A 20,297-nucleotide genomic window follows, 5' to 3' on the forward strand; every position below is an offset into this window, starting at 1 on the left:
CAGGGGGTGTACATATCTTAACAACAACAAAAGAGAACCTAATATATACATATATATATATATATATATATATATATATTATATATATATATATATTATATATATATATATATATATGTATATATATATATATATATATATATATGTATATATTATATATATATATATATGTACATATATATATATATGAAAATAAAAAGCAAAAGTATAAATGAAAGAAAGAAAGAAATGAAAATAACAACATTCTATTCTTCCGATAATAGATATTACAAATGAAATAGCAAGGACAAACCATTGACAAAAATCAGAAAGGAATCTTTCAGCTAAACAAGAACCAGAGTGAACATGAATCTAGATCGTATTGATTGTATATCATTACAGCCCTTCAAACTAGCTTAGCTTATCGTTGAATTTGTCCTGATTTTTTTAGGTCAGATAATGTTCACTTTGATCCGCAGATACAAAACTAATCAAGTAAATCCATAAACCCATTCTTTCTACTTAAACTAACAGAACCATCAAAACCCGAAACTCTTTGTGAGTGTGTGTGTGTGTGTATGTGCCCACATTCATGTATGTATGCATGTGTATGATTGCATTTGTGTGGGGTGGGCAAGCAGGTGAATAAGAAAGGGAGAGTGAAAGAAAAAGACATAGAGTTAAAGAAGAGATATCTATCTATCTATCTATCTATCTATCTATCTATCTATCTATCTATCTATCTATCTATCTATCTATCTATATATATATATATATATATGTGTGTGTGTGTATATATATACAGAGATAGATAGATAGATAGATATGTCAGTATGGAAGGCAGACAATGGATGATGATGATGATGATGATGATGATATCTATATATGTGTTTATGCATATATGTCCCTCGTATATTTCTATGGATATGTGTCTATGTGAGTGTATATCTAAACATTCATATTTATCATATATATATATATATATATATATATACATATATATATGTGTGTGTGTGTAATATATATTATACATCAAATTATTATATATTATGCTATGTACACAGTTATGGATATATATTAGTATATATGTGTTTTTATACATATAATGCATTAAAAGTATATATGTATATGATATAGATATATATACACATGTACATTATATACTAAGATTATACCTATATTCATGTATATATGTATGCATTTCTTTGCTAATCTGTTTATTTTTTTCTCTCTCAGATCAGGTGGAACATAAAGAGAGAAAGAATTTGCAACAGAAATAAATTTGGTACAAAAAGAAGAAGTAAAAAAAAAAAACATTGTAATATGAATTGAGTTAAGTGTCTAACTTTGGGTTTTTTCTGGGGTTCTGAGCTCTTTTAGCTAATCTCAATTACTTTTGTTTCTTTGACTGATCCTTATTCCTCTTTCATCAACTACCAGCTTAAAAAAAGTTAGGAACTTTACATACTTTCTAAACATGCTAGCAATAGTAACAAAATCTCACATGAACCGCATTGCACTTTCTTAAAAATAAGACACCTATTTCTTTATTACCCATAAGGGGCTAAACATAGAGGGGACAAACAAGGACAGACATAGGTATTAAGTCAATTAAATCGACCCCAGTGCATAACTGGTACTTAATTTATCGACCCCGAAAGGATGAAAGGCAAAGTCAACCTCAGCGGAATTTGAACTCAGAACGTAAAGACAGACGAAATACCGCTAAGCATTTCGCCCAGCGTGCTAACATTTCTGCCATCTCGCCGCTGTCTTAAAAATAAGACACCATTGAATATTGTAGTCCATGATGAACTTCTGAAAAAGTGACGAAGTGATCCTGAGCTAAATACCCTTAATTTCTATTTAACACAATACAGGAACATATATAGTCACAGAAATTACTAGAAACAACTATGTGTCCTTAGTACCACATACTACTATTGTAAAGATGAGAGATCATTAAATATTAGTGTACTTTTAGACATACTATCCTGGAAAAAGGATAGTGACATGGTCATAGCTGGAATGTCTTTGAGCATTAGTCTGTGCAATCAGAGTTGACCTGGCCTTTGGTTAAATAGCAATTTCAACAACTGTCTTCTAGTTTTCTTATTGGCTATATTAAATATATATATCAGTTATACAGAAACCTTTTCTCTCTTCTAAAATTAATGAATGTACCAAAATTAGCATTTTATTCCAAGAGCTGAAACTTCATTCAGATGTAAAATTGTGAATTGGGAAGCTTTACATCATTGTCTGATGTATTAACACTCACAGAGCCCTTAGCCAACTCAGTGTTTCACACACTTGAGATGAGCAAAATGTTATGAAAACATTGCATTCAGGTGCAGGAGTGGCTGTGTGGTAAGTAGCTTGCTAACAAACCACATGGTTCCGGGTTCAGTCCCACTGCGTGGCATCTTAGGCAAGTGTCTTCTGCTATAGCCTTGGGCCGGCCAAAGCCTTGTGAGTGGATTTGGTAGACGGAAACTGAAAGAAGCCTGTTGTATATATGTATATATATGTATGTGTGTGTATATGTTTGTGTGTCTGTGTTTGTCCCTCTAGCATTGCTTGACAACCGATGCTGGTGTGTTTATGTCCCCGTCACTTAGTGGTATGGCAAAAGAGACCGATAGAATAAGTACTGGGCTTACAAAAGAATAAGTCCCGGGGTCGATTTGCTCGACTAAAGGTGGTGCTCCTGCATGGCCGCAGTCAAATGACTGAAACAAGTAAAAGAGTAAACAAGAGAAAAGAGAGTGATTTGCAAGTGCATAAGGACCTCTAGGGAGGAATGTACAGAAAAAAAAATTATTGATGAATCTTTAATTTTACTCATCGATAGATATGTAAATTACATTTAGCTACAGTTTTCCCTCATCCTTTTCTTTAAAGAAATTTCTTCAGTGGAAGTTTCAGATTTTGAATATAGGTAAAACATCACTCATATTCTGCAATATTTACCCAGGAAATCTGCATCTCTGTCAGCTGAAAACCTTGATATAAGAGTGATAGCTACCTTAACTTTAGAAATAATTTGAGATTGTGCCAGTCATCATATCCGATTATGGCTAAAAGCTGGTCTTATATGAAATAGTTCCCTCAGCTTTAATAAATATATTTTATAACAAAGTTGTAGTTGCTGAAGTCACACCTAATTTGTAGTTGTTTGTTGGTGTTACTTCCATTAGTTGACTTGAGTGTAAGTCATACCACTTTTCCTTGATTTTAACTGAAAAGTTGAGAAGTAATTTATATATGGGGTTAACCTAAAACTATGAGGGAAAAAATTTCACACTGTGATTTAACTCTAAATTAGGGGTGAGACTTATATATGTGTGTGACTTATCACTGTGATCACCGTAATCGACCAGGCTATCAGATGTTGTTACACATCGCTGGTCACAATACGCTTTGCATTGTTTTAGCCTTCAAATGATGCCACCTCGCTGGCTAAGCGAGCAGGCCAACAGAAGAAAGAGTGAGAGAAAGTTGTGGCGAAAGAATATAGCAGGGATCGCCACCACTCCCTGCCAGAGCCTCGTGAAGCTTTAGGTGTTTTCGCTCAATAAACACTCACAATGCCTGGTCTGGGAATCAAAACCGCAATCCTACAACCGCGAGTCCACTCCCCTAACCACTAGGCCATTGTGCCTCCGTGTGTGACTTATACACAAGTAAATATGCTAAGTCCTAGACTTCCATTATAACTGAGTTCACATCTAGAATGCCTTAAATCGCCACCAGTATTTGACTGATTGTTATTCTCTGTGGACCCTACAAGGATGAAAGAAAAAGAGCTTGACCCCCCAAAAAGATTGGTACGCAGAACATAATGGGTCATTACTAAATACAACAAATATTTTTGCCAATGCCTTAACAATTCTACCTGTTTTGAAATATATTAGTGGAAAACTGACTCAAATTCAAAATAACACTGAGATGAACATATGACAAATAATAATTTTGAATAAAATTCATTTAAAAAATCAGCAATCTACTTGAATAAATATTATGTTTGTAAGCATAGTTTTCCAAACCAGTTTAGGTTTCATAACAAACTATCTTCATTTTAGTAATACTTAAGCTCTCATTCAGCTTTATAATAAGACTGACCAAATTTCCCTTTCTGTGGATATTTTAGTTTCACATTCATATTAAAGTGAGTATGAAGGTATTTTAAGCAATTTAATTGAAGCCAAATACTAATACATTAAAACTCACTTGATAATCTAACCCACTTGATGCTACATTTTACTCTGTGCTGCAAGACCTTTCAATCTAAAATATTCCCATCTAAGTTAATACATTCCACATTAGTATGTTAAGACATTTTTCACTTTATCTTCCAAACATAAACTTAAAATTAATAACAACAGGTACTGACTAAATGTCTACTAATTCTTTATTGCCAAAATTAACTGAAATGCATGGACAGGGTATTTTCACCAATTGTATAATCACAAACTATTAAACAGCTTAATTTGAAATAAGATAAAATCTTCAGTAAAACAGTTTTAAACAAGATTAGCAATACTACTTGTTACTAGAGCATAAGATGGTCAGTATATAAATGTTTTGTATACAAAACATATCAAACTAATATCTAATTATGCTGCAAAAAATATTCTACTCACCCAAAGAATTCTAACAGAAAAATATAAGACAAATTACTAAACTGCTAAAAGACCCCAAAACTTTTCTTATAAAAAAAAAGAAATAATAAGAAAAAGGTGATTTAACAATTTTCAAGTTTTATAGACTGGAAATAGTTAAAGTGTATTAAAATTAAATAGTTAGCAAAGTAAATGAGATAGCTTAATTCTGAATAGTCAAACTTCTATGTACAAAAACTTTAGGCAAAAGAATATATTTATGGTAATTTGAAAGCAAGCCACTACTCTGAATTAAAGAAAATGTGTCTATGTTCATACATGTACATATGTATTGAGATGATAATAATGATAATATATCTGTATGTACATGAGTGGGCATATGTGTATATATGCGGTGTGTGTGTGCATACATATAGTCATATATATATATACATCAGCATTATTTATATGTATAAACACACACCTATACATTTAGATGTCTGTATGTGTGTATTTATATTAGATATGTGTGTGTTATATATATATATATATGTATATATATATATGTATATATATATATATATATAATATATATATATATATATATTTATATATATATATATATATATTATATATATATATATATATATCTATGTACATACACATACATATATATGTACATACATAATATACTTGAATACACATTTGCCCAGTAATATGCAAGCACATATACACATGCATGTATGTATATGTACATATATATATATATATATATATATATATATATACACACACACACATATATATATATATATATAATATATATATATATATATACATCTGTATATATACATATATATATATATATATATATGCATATACATATATGCATGTGTATATATGTATATGTGTGTATGTATATATGTGTGTATGTATGTATCTATGTATCTATGTATGTATATATATATATATATATATATAGTATATATATATATATACACATATGTATGTATATATACATATAAATACATATGTATATACATATATGTATATATATATATATAGATATAGGTAGATACATATGTATATATACATATATATATCCACACACATATATATGCATATACACATATATACGTATACACATGTACATATATACGTATATATGTATGCATTGATATACACATACATATTACAACCCATCAAAGACAACCCATTAATTTATATATATAAATATATATATATATAATCATATCTGTGTGTGAGTGTGCATGTGTATATGTGAATGTGTATGTGTGTGTATGTGCTTGTGCCTGTGTATATTTTTTTCATGAAACACAAATATTAAAAACGGGAAAGGTATATATAAAGGCACATACTAAGCTTGTTCTACACAAAAAGATTTTGTTAAAGTTTGATAGAAAAATATTTATGGAACTTTGAAACTGAAAGTTAAAAATGTGAAAATGTGTTACTCACTTTTTGTATATGGAAACAATTTTAAAGATCTGTTAAGTCTCCAAAAAATAATTTACTAGACTAGATATTTCAGTTGTGTGTTTTGTGTGTATAAACCTTGAAAATTATACTATAATTAGGCAGGTTTATACTTTTTGTTTCTGTTCTCTTTTTCCTGTTTTTCCCCCCTCTTTTTAAAAAAATTGATAATTTTTGGGAGATTTTTTTTTGTTTGTTTCTCTTTCAAATCATCTCCAACAATGCAGTACAAAAATGATGTTAAATGAAATTATTTTAAAAGCAAGCAGTGGAAAATAGTGAATAAAATGCCAAAAAAAAAAACATATACATATTTACAAATATGTAAGATGAACACATACAATAGAATTCTAAGAGTAAGCAGAAAATGGAAGAAAAAAAGAAAGAAAGAAAGAAAGAAAGAAAGAAAGAAAGGAAGAAAAAAGAATGAAACAAAGAAAGAAAGGAAACAAATCACTACTAAATAATGACAGGTGTGAATGTTTTTAAAATAAAATCAAATGTTGTTTATGTAGACAGTGTCTGTAAATTTCGGTTCCACATCAGGATGAAAGTACATGTTTTTATTATGTAGTGAATTATTTATGTAAAAACAAAACAAAAATAAAAACAAAACATACACACATATACATACATACACACACACACACACACATGCAGACACACACACAACAAACTAACATTTATACCACTCAGTGCCAAGAAATACTAAAGAATATATTTTGATGACAGAGCAGTCATCAGTTTGATTATAAAGTATACACTTCTATAAATTTTTAATAACATTTTCAAAACAACATAGCATTTATTTCTCACTTTTAATAATTTTACAATATCTGTGTTGTTGATAAAAAGTACTTTTTTTTATAAATATATTTTTCTTACTACATTTATTGTTTTGTTTTATATAATTGCCATGCTGATAACTATAGGACACACACACACACACACACACACACACATACACATACACAAATAATATTTTTTTGTTGTTTTAAAAACAACCACTTACTTGGTTCAGTATATGTTTTCCTGTCAGTCGTTATAGAAGATGTGTATCCTGCTGTAGAGTTAGTTAAATAGTAACTGCTACTGTGGCATCAGTTATTATGGTGTGTGATATAGAACTATGAAAGAGAGGTCTGCAGTCTTATCAAGCAGTGTGCATATGTGTGTGTATGCAATGCCTGCTGCAGCCAATGAGTAGCTGTCAGAGAGTCACATGGATAGAAACGAATTCTAACTTCAACTTTGCCAGCAAGTAGATTTTAACCTCATAATGAGACATTTGCAATTCTTTTAGTTCTTCTAAATATATCTCCTTTTCTCTGTATATATTTAGATAAAACCACCATTACTGTCAAGTTAGGATATGTTCTTAAATGGAATTAATTTAGTCCCTTGATTCATAGTGTATGCCTGACAGAAAAATTAAGTACTCTCTCTCTATTGTTGCAAAACTTTTATTCTATGCCTCTGAGAGAAGAGAGAGAGTTTATCTGAGGACTTTGTTATGCACCTAGCATATAACTGTTATCTGACTAAGCGCATGCCTCCTACTGAAAGAAGGTATTGAAAATTGAATCACGTTTTTAATCAATCTTCTGTGTTAAGAGAAAAATATTATTGATTTTTCTCCTTAATATTAAACATTACATTTTTAGCTATTTTATTTTTCCACTTCCCATCAATTTTTGACATTTTAAAATGTTTTAAATTCATTATTAGAAGAGTTTTGTTCAGAGTAGAGGAATATAGGGTAATTAGTGAATTAAAATTAAAATTGAATGAGGAATAAAAACAATTGTTTTGAATGTAATTAAATCAAAAGGTGGAAAATTCTTTAGCTTTTAGAATATCAACTGAATTTCGAATATTGTTTTATACATTTTTAGCTTCATTCTTTTTCCATTAAGAATGTTTTATTTCATTTTCTCTTAGTATAACTTGTGCTGATTTAGATTATTACTGTAAATGCTTCAAATTTTTGCTTTTCTTTACTTTTCATTGTTTTTGTTAACACAATAACACTTTTTTCTTTCAAATTTCAAAAGTAATTAGTAAAAAAATGTTGATTTAATAAATTTTATTTGATAAATGAAATTTTCAAGAGTAATAGGCTCTAAACACAGTAAGGATGCTTAGCAATTTGGACACAAATACTCAAAAATGTCAAACAGGAATACTGTATTCTGATAGCCAAAGTATAAATAGAACTTGTAAGTGTATTAGAGTGTATAGGCCACAGAGCAGACATTTTAAGACCATATCCAAGAAAGGCTACTTGACTGATTCACAAGTTCTTCTTCAATACACTTCAACTCTGGCTCAAAGCCATGCTACCTCTCTTCTCCCTGTCTTCTCTACTTGTACTATAGTGGTATATGCTCTTGGGAGCTGGTTGGCTAATCTCACAGTCACATGTCACTTCAAGCACTCTATACTCATTCATCTCTCTTGATTTTATCCAGTGACTCTATTTTGGGCCTGAGCCTTGCACACTTCATCCAGTCTTTCTTCCCCAGAATTTTGGGTTCTTTGGAAATCCCTCCCAGCCTATAGTTATTTTTCCTATAGCCATCAGCCTGTAACTGCTTAAGAGAAACAGCAAATGCATCAATCTCATCAGTCTTGATAGGCCTACGAAGGCCCAGAACCTTCCACAGGATCTAACCAATGAATAATGATAATTGTCTCTGATTCAGACACAAATTCATCTACTTTGTGGGATGGAGGCTGGTTGATACCACTGACCTCAGTACTTGACAGATACTTTACGTTTTTAAATCCTGAGGAATGAAAGACACCAATAATCTTAGCAGCAAGATTTGAACTTAGAATATAAAAGTAAGAAATACCTATTTCTTTACTACCCACAAGGAGCTAAACACAGAGAGAACAAACAAGGACAGACAAACAGATTAAGATGATTATATCGACCCTAGTGTGTAACTGGTACTTATTTAATCAACCCCGAAAGGATGAAAGGCAAAGTCAACCTCGGCGGAATTTGAACTCAGAACGTAACGGCAGACGAAATACCTATTTCTTTACTACCCACAAGGGGCTAAACACAGAGAGGACAAACAAGGACAAACAAACAGATTAAGACGATTATATCGCCCCCAGTGTGTAACTGGTACTTATTCAATCGACCCCGAAAGGATGAAAGGCAAAGTCGACCTCGGCGGAATTTGAACTCAGAACGTAACGGCAGCCAAAATACGGCTACACATTTCGCCCGGCGTGCTAACGTTTCCGCAAAGCATTTTTTCTGACCCTCTAATAATTCTGCCAGCTCACTGTAACAAAGCCTTTTATAATACATATGTTTTTGTTAACTTCAGAAGGACGTGGTAATAGTAAATATCTTAGTGTCTACTATCACTACAAGTCCAGTTTAAAACCACAAATTTTTCTAATACTTTAATAGTGTCCATATGCTGTAACTTCAAACTATATATTGCTTCAGTGTATTGTAAATGAACTCAGTCTGTTGTGTTATGTGTAAAACTTGAAACAAGAATTAATTCTAAACTGCTGAGATTCTGAAGGTTTTTTTTTTAAATTTAAAAAGATAAAATATTTTTTTTTTTAAATTGCCGTGACTCTTTGAATTACTTGAGTAATTGTAGTGGTGTGTATTCAACAAAATTTGATTGAACACAAACAATATTAAAATAGATTTTACTCAGTACTATCGGTTTGTAGAGACCATTTAAAATTCAGCTCACGCTAACATCAGAAACGAGTGGTATGAGAGATAAAATGAAATAAAATAATAATAATAATGATGATGATGATAATAATAATAAAAGCAGAGCAAAGAACTAGTCAACAAAATATGGACACTAATGTACTTGAATAAAAATGAAAAAAAAACAACAAAATATCAATATTAAAATAAAACATTACAAACACTAAACAAAATATTCAAATACAGACACAGAACCGCAGCAGGGAGGAAGAGGGGAAGGGGTTATTAAAAATAATCAGTTCCTAAAATCTGAGAGTAATTCCGATAAAATGTCCCATAGTCTTTTAATCTGATGATAATTCATAATGTATAGAATAAAATAGAAAATAAAATATATAAAATTAACAACAGCTCTAACTAAAAGAGAAAACAATGTATGTCTGTCTGTGCACAGCCACACACATACACAAGAATGCACTCATGAAATAATACTATGTTGCTGGTACATAACCATTACACCGAGGCCTATAAGGACATATATAAGTAAAATAGAAGCTATAATGGCTTTATGTGTGTGCATATATGTGTATGTATGTGTGTGTGTGTGTGAGTATGTCTGGGTATGTGTGTAAATATATATATATATGTGTATGTATATATATATATATATATATATATATATATATATAATATATATATATATATATATAATATATATATATATATATATATATATATATATATATATATATATATATATATATAGATAGATAGATAGATAGATAGATAGATAGATAGATAGATAGATAGATAGATGCATGTACATATATGTGGTCCTACGTTCTGGTTCAAATTCTGCTGATGTTGACTTTGTCAATGTGGTGGGCTTTGTTAATGAAATAAGTAGCAGCTGAGCACAGGAACTGATGTAATCAACTGGTCCCCTCCCCCAGAATTTCAGGTCTTGGGCCTATAGTAGAAAGAATTATTATTATTATTATTAATGCCTTTGCACAGCTTCTAACACTGGACATGTACTACAGTGTCAGCTGTTCACTAGCAGTGAACTAAGGTAACACCTCTTATTTTTCGAGCACCTTCCGGAGTATTCAAGCGGTTCCAAGCAGTGCTGTTTTTCTGCAAGTGCTCCACCCTTATTGCAGCCTCTATTTGTTCCAAGTACTTCTCGAAATTTTTACTCACTGTTCCCAGGGCTTCGACAGTTATTGGTACCACTACCACCTTTTTCATCGACCACAACTGCTTAACCTCCCAAGCTAACCTGTCATATCTCATGACTTTTCTTTCTTCCTTATTGCATACCTTGTTGTCAGCTGGGCATGCTATATCTATGATCCAGCATAGTTTACTTTCTTTCTCAATTAAGACTATGTCTGGCTTCCTATTATCTATCTCATGGTCGCACTGAATCATAAAATCTCCTACTCTCTATCTCATGGTCGCACTGAATCATATTATTATTATTATTATTATTATTATATTATTATTATTATATTATTAATGCCTTTGCACAGCTTCTAACACTGGACATGTACTACAGTGTCAGCTGTTCACTAGCAGTGAACTAAGGTAACACCTCTTATTTTTCGAGCACCTTCCGGAGTATTCAAGCGGTTCCAAGCAGTGCTGTTTTTCTGCAAGTGCTCCACCCTTATTGCAGCCTCTATTTGTTCCAAGTACTTCTCGAAATTTTTACTCACTGTTCCCAGGGCTTCGACAGTTATTGGTACCACTACCACCTTTTTCATCGACCACAACTGCTTAACCTCCCAAGCTAACCTGTCATATCTCATGACTTTTCTTTCTTCCTTATTGCATACCTTGTTGTCAGCTGGGCATGCTATATCTATGATCCAGCATAGTTTACTTTCTTTCTCAATTAAGACTATGTCTGGCTTCCTATTATCTATCTCATGGTCGCACTGAATCATAAAATCTCCTACTCTCTATCTCATGGTCGCACTGAATCATATTATTATTATTATTATCATTATTATTATTATTATTATTATTATTATTATTATTATTATTAATATCACCATCATCGTCGTTGTTGTTGTTGTTGGTATTATTATTATTATTATTTTTATTATTATTATTATTATTATTATTATTATTATTTTTATTATTATTATTATTATTATTATTATTATTATTAAGGCAGAGAGCTGGCAGAATTGTTAGCATACTGGGCAAAATGTTTAGTGGTAGTAGTAGTAGTAGTAGTATCTTTATTATTAAGTTGGAGAGCTAGCAGAATTGCTAGCATGCCAGACAAAATGCTCAGCAGCATTTTGTCCATCTCTATGTTCTGAGTTCAAATTCTACTGTGGTGGACTTTGTCTTTCATCTTTTCAGGGTCGATAAAATAAATACCAGTTGAGCACAGGGGTTGATGCAATTGACTTCTTCTTCCCCTGAGATTGCTGGCCTTGCGCAAAAATTTAAAACCATTATTATCATTATTATTATTATTATTATTATTATTATTATTATTATTATTATTATTATTATTAATATCACATCATCGTCGTTGTTGTGTTGTTGGTATATTATTATTATTATTATTATTATTATTTTTATTATTATTATTATTATTATTATTATTATTATTATTATTTTTTTATTATTATTTTTATTATTATTATTATTATTATTATTTTTATTATTATTATTATTTTTATTATTATTAAGGCAGAGAGCTGGCAGAATTGTTAGCATACTGGGCAAAATGTTTAGTGTAGTAGTAGTAGTAGTAGTATCTTTATTATTAAGTTGGAGAGCTAGCAGAATTGCTAGCATGCCAGACAAAATGCTCAGCAGCATTTTGTCCATCTCTATGTTCTGAGTTCAATTCTACTGTGGTGGACTTTGTCTTTCATCTTTTCAGAGTCGATAAAATAAATACCAGTTGAGCACAGGGTTGATGCAATTGACTTCTTCTTCCCCTGAGATTGCTGGCCTTGCGCAAAAATTTAAAACCATTATTATCATTATTATTATTATTATTATTATTATTATTATTATTATTATTATTATTATTATTATCATAGACGTCGCACAGTATACAATATCAGGAGGTTGTTGATTGAAGATATTTTGTCTACAAGGGTCTTGTATAGTTTGTCAAGTCACAACAAGGACCTCAGACAGTACTTTAGGCAACATGCATGCAGTTCCAAGTAATGCCGACTTTTGCAATAAACCTAGATTGTAGGGTATTTCTAAAGTTTTCAGATGCTTTTTTCAGATTGGGTGGTATTGACAATAGGGATAACCTTTATGTTTGACTTTCAGAGCTGCTACATTTTAGCGATTTCAGTTGTCAGGTTTCCATAATTATCAACCATTTCTCTTTCTTTTATGAGGATATGTTGATCTCCTGGCACTGCCATGTCAGTTATTAGGCTCTCTTCTTTGTCCCTCTATTATTATCATTATTATTATTATTATTATTATTATATTATTATTATTATTATTATTATTATTATCATCATCATTATTATTATTATTATTATTGTTATTATTGAAGCCAGTGAGCTGACAGAATAATAGCTGCATCAGACAAAATGCTTAGCAGCATTTCGTCCTTTTGAGTTTCAATTCAACCAAGTTGACTTTACCTTTCATCCTTTCATGGGCAAGAGAATAAGTACCAGTTGTGTACTGAAGTTCATGTAATAAATTTACCCCTTGCCCTGAAATTGCTGGCCTTATGCCAAAATTAAAAAGAATTATTATTATCATTATATTATTATTATTATTATTATTATTATTATTATTATTATTATTATTATTATTATTATTATTATTATCTCCGCCTTTGAGAAGGTGGAGGTACTGTTTTCAGTTGTATTTGCTTGTTTGTCCATAGACAAGATATCTCAAGAACTGGTGGATGGATTCAGATGAAACTTTCAGAGATGCTTGGCCTCATGACTGGCACAAACTTATTAGATTTTGGGATCGATCTGGTACCAGACAAGGATTCTAGATTATTTTTTCTATTTTTTTACTTAATTTTTGTGAGTTGTCAGGTTCATTTTTAGTATTCTAGTTTGTGAGAGTTTATTTCAGATATTCTCATTTTTAAAATCATCCCTGGCTAATCATTGAGAGGACGTTGGTATTGCTTTGGCAGAGGTTTGTGCTCTCTGAGTGCTCTTGTTGTTGTTGTTGTTGTTGTTGTTATTATTATTATTATCATTATTATTATTATTATTATTATTAGATTAAGGTGGTGAGCTGGCAGAATTGTTAGCACACCAGGCAAAATGCTTAGCAGTATCCATCGAGGTCAACTTTTCCTTTCATCCTTTGGGGGTCGATAAATTAAGTACCAGTTGCGAACTGGGGTCGATCTAATCAACTGGTCCCTTCACCCCAAGTTTCAGGCCTTGTGCCTATAGCAGAAACTATTATTATTATTATTATTATTATTATTATTATTATTATTATTATTTTTATTACTATTATAAGTTACATGTATCCTAGCATTTAGTTTCAAATACATACAATTGTTCAAACTAGTCATCTGAAGCTTTAGCTTCAAATAAACTATACACATACTAATTTCTGTATTGAGTTCTTTTCCCACTTCACATTTGTAAACACAAGCTTTCAACTGTCATCTTAATCTAAGAACTAAGTGGACACATATATTTACATAAATAGTACAGATTTGAATGTGCATATGTAATGTAGGTGGTATGTGTATGAATATATTTATATATCTCTGTCTGTCTGTCTGCTATCTGTCTATCTATCTACCTATCTACTTATCTATCTATCTATCTATCTATCTATCTATCTATCTATCTATCTACCTATCTATCTATCTATCTATCTATCTGTCTGTCTATCTATCTATTTATCTGTCTATCTATCTATTTATCTATCTATCTATCTATCTATCTATCTATCTATCTATCTATTTATCTATCTATCTATCTATCTATCTATCTATCTATCTATCTATTATCTATCTATCTATCTATCTATCTATTTATCTATCTATCCATCTATCTCTCTATCCATCTAGCTATCTATTTATCTATCTATCTATCTATCTATCTATCTATCTATCTACTTATCTATCTATCTATCTACTTATATATATATCTATCTATCTATCTATCTATCTATCTATCTATCTATCTATCTATCTATCATTCTATCTATCTATCTATCTATCTATCTATCTATCTATCTATCTATCTATCTGCCAGTCCCCAGTTTCCACACACACACATCATATGCGTGTGAAAATATATATATTTTCTACATATTATATTATTATATATACATACACACACGTATACACACATACATATACAAATACACACACACACACACACACACACTTACACCACACACACACACACACACACATACACACATGAAATATAGAAGCAGAAAGACCAACATATATAATATATATATTTATATGAAAGAGACCTGATACATAGTTGTTAACAAAGCTGTATGTTAGGTAGTTAGTTCCACATCTACTTTTAAACACATTCATATAGAAAATAGAGTTTATTATATATTAAGAAGATCTTTGAATGGTCTCAGTTGAGTTTAGGCTTTATTTTTATATTTTTGTTAGTATTTTTTTTTATCATTTTGTATTTCGTTTTTATTTTTGTTTTTGTTTCGACTTGTCTTCTCTCTTTGCTTACTAACAATGAAGATCATTGGGTGAGCACCAGTATGACTGTTCTGGCTGGGAATCACAGCATAATGATTCCATTGACTAAGACATAAGTGACAAGCATATGTCTGTAGCTGTTACATCAAAGTCGTTCATTCTATATTGGTTAGCAACCAATACTAATGAACTAGGTCCTTTCTTATCCATCAATGATCAGTGATCAGACAATGTTAAAACAGTTTCAGTGAAGGAGAGGTGGTGGTAGTATTGGTGATGGTGGTGGTGGTTGTGGTGGTGGTGGTGGTGGTGGTGGTAGTGGTGATGGTGGGGGTGGTGGTGGTGGCAACAGCAGCAGCCTTGGTGGCAATAGTGGTGGTGATGGCAGTGTTGTTTGTGGTAAAGGTGGTGGTGGTGGAGATGGTAGCAATCATGGCTTTCATGGTTGAGGTTTTGGTGATGTTTAATAATGGCAATGATGATGGTGGTAGTGGTGGTGGTGGTGGTGGTGGTTGTGGTGGTGGTGGTGGTGGTGGTGGTGGTGATGGTGGTGGTGGTGGTGGTGGTGGAGATGGTAGCAATCATGGCTTTCATGGTTGTGGTTTTGGTGATGTTTAATAATGGCAATGATGATGGTGGTAGTAGTGGTGGTGGTGGTGGTGGTGGTGGTGATGGTTGTGGTGGTGGTGGTGGTGGTAGTAGTGGTGGTGGTGGTGGTGGTGGTGGTGATGGTGGTGGTGGCAAAGCTAGTGGTAGCAATGGCTTTGATGGTTGTTGTATTGGAGATGTTAGTAATGGTGGTGTCTATAGTGGCAATGGTGATGGTTGTGGTGGTGGTGTTAGAACTAGTGGTAGAATAATGGTCATGGTGGTGGTGTGGTGGTGGTGGTTGTGGTGGTGGTGTTAGAACTAGTGGTAGAATAATGGTCATGGTGGTGGTGGTGGTGGTGGTTGTGGTGGTGGTGTGTTAGAACTAGTGGTAGAATAATGGTCATGGTGTGGTGGTGGTGGTGGTGGGGTGGTGGTGGTGGTGGTGGTGGTGGTGATGGTGGTGGTGGTGGTGGTGGTGGAGATGGTAGCAATCATGGCTTTCATGGTTGTGGTTTTGGTGATGTTTAATAATGGCAATGATGATGGTGGTAGTAGTGGTGGTGGTGGTGGTGGTGGTGGTGATGGTTGTGGTGGTGGTGGTGGTGGTAGTAGTGGTGGTGGTGGTGGTGGTGGTGGTGATGGTGGTGGTGGCAAAGCTAGTGGTAGCAATGGCTTTGATGGTTGTTGTATTGGAGATGTTAGTAATGGTGGTGTCTATAGTGGCAATGGTGATGGTTGTGGTGGTGGTGTTAGAACTAGTGGTAGAATAATGGTCATGGTGGTGGTGTGGTGGTGGTGGTTGTGGTGGTGGTGTTAGAACTAGTGGTAGAATAATGGTCATGGTGGTGGTGGTGGTGGTGGTTGTGGTGGTGGTTTTAGAACTAGTGGTAGAATAATGGTCATGGTGTGGTGGTGGTGGTGGTGGGTGGTGGTGGTGGTGGTGGTGGTGGTGATGGTGGTGGTGGTGGTGGTGGTGGAGATGGTAGCAATCATGGCTTTCATGGTTGTGGTTTTGGTGATGTTTAATAATGGCAATGATGATGGTGGTAGTAGTGGTGGTGGTGGTGGTGGTGGTGGTGATGGTTGTGGTGGTGGTGGTGGTGGTAGTAGTGGTGGTGGTGGTGGTGGTGGTGGTGATGGTGGTGGTGGCAAAGCTAGTGGTAGCAATGGCTTTGATGGTTGTTGTATTGGAGATGTTAGTAATGGTGGTGTCTATAGTGGCAATGGTGATGGTTGTGGTGGTGGTGTTAGAACTAGTGGTAGAATAATGGTCATGGTGGTGGTGGTGGTGGTTGTGGTGGTGGTGTTAGAACTAGTGGTAGAATAATGGTCATGGTGGTGGTGGTGGTGGTTGTGGTGGTGGTGTTAGAACTAGTGGTAGAATAATGGTCATGGTGGTGGTGGTGGTGGTTGTGGTGGTGGTGTTAGAACTAGTGGTAGAATAATGGTCATGGTGGTGGTGGTGGTAGCAGAGCTGCTAGTGGTTGTGGTAGTCACGACATTGGTCTTGGTGATAATGTTAATGATGATGATGATAATGGTAGTGGTGGTGGTGGTAGTAGTGGTGGTGGTGTTGGTGGTAAGGAGTATTGGTGTTAATGGTGGTAGTGTTCGTGGTGATGGTTGTGATGGTGGTAGCAATAGTAATGGTTCTCATCGTAATGTTGATGTTGCTTTTGGATGTAATGCTGGTAATGATAATGGTGGTGATAGTAGTAGTAGTAGTAGTAGTAGTAGTAGTAGTAGTAGCAGCAGCAGCAGCAGGAGTAGCGGTGATGGTGGTTGTGGTGGTAGTGGTGGTGGTGGTGGTAGCAGAGCTGCTAGTGGTTGTGGTAGTCACGACATTGGTCTTGGTGATAATGTTAATGATGATGATGATAATGGTAGTGGTGGTGGTGGTGGTGATACTAGCAGTAATGATGATGGCTGCAGTGGTAGTAGTGGTAGTCATAGCATTGATGGTGATGGTGGAGAGGATAATAATGGTGGTAATGGTGTTGATAGTGGTGATATCCGTGATTTTGTGATGATGGTGGTGGTGAGGATTGTTGTGGTGGTGGCGAAGAACGATACCAGTGATGTAATGATGATGGTGGTGATGTTAGTGGTGGTGGCAGTGGTGGTGGTGATGGTGGTGATGGTGGTGGTGATGGTGGTGATGGTGATGGTGGTGGTGGTGGTGGTGGTGGTGGTGATGGTGATGGTGGTGATGGTGGTGGTGGTGGTAGTGGTGGTAGATGACATATGTTTTCTACAGAACTGCAATGAACACATTATATATAGAAAGTATACTCTGTACGTATATGTGTGTGTGTGTGTGTGTGTGCAGATGTGTGGGTGTGTGTATGTGGGCAGAGGGATTGTCTGTTTATAGTTAAAGAACACAAAAAATACATTACAGCAAAAAAATCTTTTTTAAATACCTCTTACAGCAGTAAAAATCGCTTACAGTAATGTTACACTTTAGATTTTAAGATGAGTGAAATGAGATGTTGAGATGTTCATGCCACTCTTATAAGCATTTGGTACAGTGGAAGAAAGATAATGGGGAAAAGAGGAAACTATAGTACAAAGTAAATATTTCTTTGTGATTTTAGCACAAGGCCGGCAGTTTTGGTAGGAGAGGATAAGTTGATTTAAATCGACCCCAGTGCTCAACTGGTACTTATTTTATCAATCCCCAAAAGATGAAAGTCCCTGGTGGGATTTGAACTCAGAACCTAAAGATGGATGAAATGCCACAAAGCATTTCGCTCAGCATGCAACCAATTCTGCTTGCTCACCACCTTGCAAGGCCAATAATATAGGTTTCTGGGGTGTTTAGGTTCCCCAACTGGATGGGACGCCGGTCCATTGCAGGTGAGCTACAAGATGCAGGAGGAAAGAGTGAGAGAAAGTTGTGGCGAAAGAGTCAGCAGAAGTTCGCCATTACCTTCTGCCAGAGCCGCATGGAATTTAGGTGTTTTGCTCATAAACACACACATCGCCCGGTCTGAGATTCGAACCCACGATCCCTAAACCATGAATCCACTGCTCTAACCACTAGGCCATGTGCCTCCACTAACTCACAGTTTTAGAGCAGCATAAATAATAAGATATAGGAAGTTTTAGAATTTGAGTGTGAAGAGTACCAAAGTAATAATTTTAAATCTTGGCATAATGCCAGCAATTTTGGGGCAAGGTCTAAATTGATTACATTGACCCCAGTACTCAACTGGTACTTATTCTATCAACTCTGAAAAGCTGAAAGGGAAAGTCAGCTTCTATGGAATCTGAATTCAGAAAGTAAGGACGGATGAAATGCCACAAAGCAATTTGCCCACTGTGGAAACAATTCTGCCAGCTCACTGTCTTGAAGAATTGCTAAATAATGGTTTCAAATTCAATTACCAGGTCAGTAAATTTGGGGCAGGGGATAAGTCAATGACTTAACTGGTACTTATTTTATTGACCCTGAAAGGATGAAAGGCAAGGTCAACTTAGGTAGAATTTGAACTCAAAACACATGGACAGACGAGTTACCACAAAGCATTCTGCCTGGTGTGCTAATAATTCTGCCTGCTCACCACCCTGAAGAATACCTAAATATTAATAATCATTGTTTGCAATTTAGTCACAAAGCCAGGAGTTTAAAAAGTCAGCGTTTAAAAACTAGTTTCACAGATACTTCTTTTAAAATTTCTATTTTACTTTCCTCATGTTTGCTTCTATGGGTTTGCAGCAGCAGCAGCTCTCTCTCTCTCTCTCTCTCTCTCTCTCTCTCTCTCTCCTCTATCTCTCTCTCTCTCTCTCTCTCTCTCTTCTCTATCTCTCTCTCTCTCTCTCTCTCTCTCTCTCTCTCTCTCTCTCTCTCTCTATCTCTCTCTCTATCTCTCTCCTCTCTCTCTCTCTCTCTCTCTCTCTGACAGAACATGCTTCAGTGGCCAGGAACATGTTGAATTATGTAAAATGGTAGAGAATGAAACAAAGCTGTGTTTTGTAATAAATACATTTAAAGCAAAATTTTGTCACAAACGTTTAAAATACTGTGGATCTCTAAGTCACTATTTTGCATGTGTGGACCCCCCAAAATCTTATATAGACCACTAGTGGTCACATGAACCTGGGTCAAGAACCACTGCTCTAATGATTCTGCTTGCTCACTGCCATTATAATAATCTTTAAGCAACAAGGGCAGCAATTTTGGGCAGCAGTTTCAACAGTGCCATCAGCTTAGTACTTGAATGACACAATATTTTATTAACCACATTGGAAT

The 20,297-nt window shown here is 34.0% G+C and overlaps 2 protein-coding genes across 2 annotated transcripts in view; both read right to left on the bottom strand.

Moving 5' to 3' along the window:
- The window catches only part of LOC115218740 (protocadherin gamma-A11-like), a 335,456-nt gene extending 320,254 nt beyond the window's left edge, over nt 1–15,202 (bottom strand). The window contains exon 1 of the mRNA XM_029788642.2: nt 15,168–15,202. The gene's annotated coding sequence lies outside the window, so the exon portion shown is untranslated. The remainder of the gene's footprint in view (nt 1–15,167) is intronic.
- The window catches only part of LOC115218741 (protocadherin gamma-C4), a 454,793-nt gene that overhangs the window by 1,821 nt on the left and 432,675 nt on the right, over nt 1–20,297 (bottom strand). The window lies entirely within an intron of this gene.

Source organism: Octopus sinensis, linkage group LG14, assembly GCF_006345805.1.
Source record: "Octopus sinensis linkage group LG14, ASM634580v1, whole genome shotgun sequence".
NCBI classification, from domain to species: Eukaryota; Metazoa; Mollusca; class Cephalopoda; order Octopoda; family Octopodidae; genus Octopus; species Octopus sinensis.